Raw genomic sequence first — 6,000 nt, forward strand, 5'->3', positions numbered from 1 at the left:
TGTTGCTGCCGCTGGTGCTTGTGTTGCTGGTGCTGGTGGTGCTGGTAAGTCTTTGCACTGTTGTCATATACGTTACTATAGTCTTCGTACATTAAAATGGATCAGAAGTCCCGCCACCTCTCTCACCCTCGTTCTTAACTCCAGCCTCCTTTCACTCAACCAGTCAATAACTACTATATCTATGGAACAGAGGGCAGGGCTTCTGGGACAGTCTGGTGTGCGGTGACTCTTTTATAGTTATATTTTTTGTTGTGGGTATTATCGGTATTTAATTGTGGTTTGCACCGTCTGTATTTCGGTTTGTATAGCCCATATGTTATTGTGTTTTCATCGGAAGTATATAGGTGCATTATTTACGCGTCACTAGCATGTATTAATATCGAAATCGTGGTTGTCTGCGGCGTATTTTATGTGGTTTATAATTACTGTATTGGTTTTGGCCCGGCGTTATTATTAATGGTGCGGTCATGTGCGGCATAAATAATCCGGCAGTAGCGGTATTGAGCTAACAGCCGTACTCAATGCTCTCCCTTGGCAAGAGGCGTCACGGCGAGATAGCCAACGGCAGCCTCTAAACTATTATTGGCTTTCGCCGAGTTAGACATGCTTGCTACGTCTTTCTTCACCTATTTGCTATGAACTATTACTAACAGAGATGAAATACTACGTCTTATGTAACTATTAAAACGTAAAAGTGATTCATAAAAAGCTCGTGAGGAATGGGATTTAGCATTTTGGTATTAATGTTAATGACTTCAAGAGAATGGACTAATAAGGAATAACGGGTAATATAGACGTGATATATAAGTGTTAGCATTAGTACCACCATAGCCCCGTGAAGCATGTATGATCTAAGCCCGCATTCTTAAACATATCTGCGCCTCAGCTTGCCTGTTTGAAAAGCCTGTCGTAGCAGTTGTCGGGATTTTCATAGACTTTTGTGACCCTCGTGATAGTTTTACATGACTTGTGCACCATGAACGGGAAAAACACCCATGAAAACCAGGTTAATCTTCTCTGTGGCCTCGGGAATAGTCGCAGTGGGAGCCCGATACGTTTAGGAATATGGACCTGTATGGATGGTGCTCCCTTCCTGTTCCTGCTGCCTCGTCTAAGTTAATTAACAAGTAGAGTGTCTGGATCTTTATGCGTTTGGCTTTTCCGTGGTGCCTTATGTGTATGGTGCCCCTCTCCCATTCCATCCTCATGCCCCTCCCTCCCTCCTCCCCTTCCCCTCGTAAACCCATGACCCTCACCTCCTAGTTCATCGCCCTCCCTCCTCTCTCGCTGCTCCTATGTGCTCGACGTGGCTTCATTTCCTTGGCCGTTCACTTACTCATTCCTTGGTGGCGTAAAACTCTTAATCAAGTTTCCGTGAGTTACCGCCGCCCTGCTCCTCTTGCCTGCCCTCCGTGCCGCCCCTCAGGAACCAATAACCGACTGCCCACCACACGCCTGCCTTCCCTGTCCTCCATACGTACCTACCTTCTTTTACAATCCTGCTGTGCTCGTGTCAGTTTCTCTCTCCGCCATTCTATACATAGTTGTTATTGTTACCTTTCCATTGCTTTCTCCTTTCCGTCTTCTTTTACTTTCCATACAGATTCCCTCCCTTCCCTTCTATTAAGCTACTGCCCTCATATCCTCTGCTCTCTTTACCATCCTATATGCAGCTGTTATTGTTGCCTTCCGCTACCTGGCTACTCTCAACCATGCTCTCAGTGCTCGTTTTCTCAATTCCGTTATCCCTTCCTCCCCCACACCTGTCCTCCTCCTCTTCTTCCGTTTTTAGGCATCTGTGGTATACGAGTGTCCTTTTCCGCTGCCTATCCACCAGTCCCATTACCAATCCTTCCCCTATCCACCAGTCCCATTACCAATCCTTCCCCTATTCACCAGTCCCATTACCAACCCTTCCCCTATCCACCAGTCCCATTACCAACCCATCCCCTATCCACCAGTCCCATTACCAATCCTTCCCCTATCCACCAGTCCCATTACCAATCCTTCCCTTATCCACCAGTCCCATTACCAACCCTTCCCCTATCCACCAGTCCCATTACCAATCCTTCCCCTATCCACCAGTCCCATTACCAACCCTTCCCCTATCCACCAGTCCCATTACCAATCCTTCCGCTATCCACCAGTCCCATTACCAACCCTTCCCCTATCCACCAGTCCCATTACCAACCCTTCCCCTATCCACCAGTCCCATTACGAATCCTTCCCCTATCCACCATTCCCATTACCAACCCTTCACCTATCCACCAGTCCCATTACCAATCCTTCCCCTATCCACCAGTCCCATTACCAATCCTTCCCCTATCCACCTGTCCCATTACCAATCCTTCCCCTATCCACATGTCCCATTACCAACCCTTCCCCTATCCACCAGTCCCATTACCAATCCTTCCTCTATCCACCTGTCCCATTACCAATCCTTCCCCTATCCACTAGTCCCATTACCAATCCTTCCCCTATCCACCAGTCCCATTACCAACCATTCCCTATCCACCAGTCCCATTACCAATCCTTCCCTATACACCAGTCCAATTACCAATCCTTCTCCCATCCACCAGTCCCATTACCAACCCTTCCCTATCCACCAGTCCCATTACCAATCCTTCCCTATCCACCTGTCCCATTACCAACCTTCCTTATCCACCAGTCCCATTACCAATCCTTCCCTATCCACCTGTCCCATTACCAATCGTTCCACTATCCACCAGTCCCATTATCAATCCTTCCCTATCCACCAGTCCCATTACCAATCCTTCCCCATCCACCTGTCCCATTACCAACCCTTCCCTATCCACCAGTCCCATTACCAATCCTTCTCCTATCCACCAGTCCCATTACCAACCCTTCCCCTATCCACCAGTCCCATTACCAATCCTTCCCTATCCACCAGTCCCATTACCAATCCTTCCCTATCCACCAGTCCCATTACCAACCCTTCCCTATCAACCAGTCCATTACCAATCCTTCCCCTATCCACCAGTCCCATTACCAATCCTTCCCCTATCCACCTGTCCCATTACCAACCCTTCCCCTATCCACCAGTCCCATTACCAATCCTTCCCCGAGCCACCCGTCCCATTACCAACCCTTCCCCATCCACCAGTCCCATTACTAATCCTTCCCTATCCACCTGTCCCATTACCAATCCTTCCCTATCCACCAGTCCTATTACCAACCCTTCCCTATCCACCTGTCCCATTACCAATCCTTCCCTATCCACCAGTCCCATTACCAATCCTTCCCCATCCACCTGTCCCACTACCAATCCTTCCCTATCCACCAGTCCCATTACCAATCCTTGACCTATCCACCAGTCCCATTACCAACCCTTCCCCTATCCACCAGTCCCATTACCAATCCTTCCTCTATCCACCAGTCCCATTACCAATCCTTCCCCTATCCACCAGTCCCTTTACCAATCCTTCCCCTATCCACCAGTCCCATTACCAATCCTTCCGCTATCCACCAGTCCCATTACCAACACTTCCCCTATCCACCAGTCCCATTAACAAACCTTCACCTATCCACCGGTCCCATTACCAACCCTTCCCTATCAACCAGTCCCATTACCAATCCTTCCCTATCCACCAGTCCCATTTCCAACCCTTACCCTGTCCACCAGTCCCATTACCAACCCTTCCCCTATCCACCAGTCCCATTACCAATCCTTCCCCTATCCACCAGACCCATTACCAACCCTTCCCCTATCCACCAGTCCCATTACCAACCCTTCCCCTATCCACCAGTCCCATTACCAATCCTTCCCCTATCCCCCAGTCCCATTACCAACCCTTCCCCTATCCACCAGTCCCATTACCAACCCTTACCCTATCCACCAGTCCCATTATCAACCCTTCCCCTATCCACCAGTCCCATTAACAATCCTTCCCCTATCTACCAATTCCTTTACCAACTCTTCACCTATCCACCAGTCCAATTACCAACCCTTCCCCTATCCACCAGTCACATTACCATTTCTTCCAGTATCCGGCAGTACCATTACCAATCTTTCCCCTATTCACCAGTCCCATTACCAATCCTTCCCCTATCCACCAGTCACATTACCAATCCTTCCCCTATCCACCAGTCCCATTACCAGTCCTTCGCCTATCCACCAGTCCCATTACCAACCCTTCCCTATCCACCAGTCCCATACCAACCCTTCCCTATCCACCAGTCCCATTACCAATCCTTCAATTATCCACCAGTCCCATTACTAACCCTTCCCATATCCACCAGTCCCATTACCAACCCTTCCCCTATCCACCAGTCCCATTACCAATCCTTCCCCTATCCACCAGTCCCATTACCATACCTTCCCCTATCCACCAGTCCCATTACCAACCCTTCCCCGATCCACCAGTCCCATTACCAACCCTTCCCCTATCCACCAGTCCCATTACCAATCCTTCCCCTATCCACCAGTCCCATTACCAGTCCTTCCCCTATCCACCAGTCCCATTACCAACCCTTCCCCTATCCACTAGTCCCATTACCAACCCTTCCCCTATCAACCAGTCCCATTACCAATCCTTCCCCTACCCACCAGTCCCATTACCAAACCTTCCCCTATCCACCAGTCCCATTACCAATCCCTCCCCTATCCACCTGTCCCATTACCAACCCTTCCCCTATCCACCAGTCCCATTACCAACCCTTCCCTTATCCACCAGTCCCATTACCAATCCTTCCCCTATCCACCAGTCCCATTACCAACCCTTCCCCTATCCACCAGTCCCATTACCAACCCTTCCCCTATCAACCAGTTCCATTACCAATCCTTCCCCTATCCACATGTCCCATTACCAATCCTTCCCCTATCCACCAGTCCCATTACCAATCCTTCCCCTATCCACCAGTCCCATTACCAACCCTTCCCCTATCCACCAGTCCCATTACCAACACTTCACCTATCCACCAGTCCCATTACCAATCCTTTCCCTATCCACCAGTCCCATTACCAAACCTTCCCCTATCCACCAGTCCCATTACCAACCCTTCCCCTATCCACCAGTCCCATTACCAATCCTTCCCCTATCCACCAGTCCCATTACCAACCCGTCCCATATCCACCAGTCCCATTACCAGCCCTTCCCCTATCCACCAGTCCCATTACCAATCCTTCCCCTATCTACCAGTCCCATTACCAATCCTTCCCCTATCCACCAGTCCCATTACCAACCCTTCCCCTATCCACCAGTCCCATTACCAACCCTTCCCCTATCCACCAGTCCCATTACCAATCCTTCCCCTATCCACCAGTCCCATTACCAACCCTTCCCCTATCCACCAGTCCCAATACATACCCTTCCCCTATCCACCAGTCCCATTACCAATCCTTCCCTTATCAGCCAGTCCCATTACCAACCCTTCCCCTATCCACCAGTCCCATTACCAACCCTTCCCCTATCCACCAGTCCCATTACCAATCCTTCCCCTATCCACCAGTCTCATTACCAACCCTTCCCCTATCCACCAGTCCCATTACCAATCCTTCCGCTATCCACCAGTCCCATTACCAGTCCTTCCCTATCCACCAGTCCCATTACCAACTTCCCTATCCACCAATCCCATTACCAATCCTTCCCTATCCACCAGTCCCATTACTAACCCTTCCCTATCCACCAGTCCCATTACCAACCCTTCCCCTATCCACCTGTCCCATTACCAATCCTTCCCCTATCCACCTGTCAAATTACCAATCCTTCCCCTATCCACCAGTCATATTACCAACCATTCCCCTATCCACCAGTCCCATTACCAAGCCTTCCCCTATCCACCAGTCCCATTACCAACCCTTCCCCTATCCACCAGTCCCATTACCAATCCTTCCCTTATCCACCATTACCATTACCAACCTTCCCTATCCACCAGTCCCATTACCAATCCTTCCCTATCCACCAGTCCCATTACCAATCCTTCCCTATCCACCAGTCCCATTACCAATCCTTCCCTATCCACCAGTCCCATTACCAATCC

This window comes from Eriocheir sinensis, chromosome 40 (assembly GCF_024679095.1).
Source record: "Eriocheir sinensis breed Jianghai 21 chromosome 40, ASM2467909v1, whole genome shotgun sequence".
Taxonomy (NCBI): Eukaryota; Metazoa; Arthropoda; class Malacostraca; order Decapoda; family Varunidae; genus Eriocheir; species Eriocheir sinensis.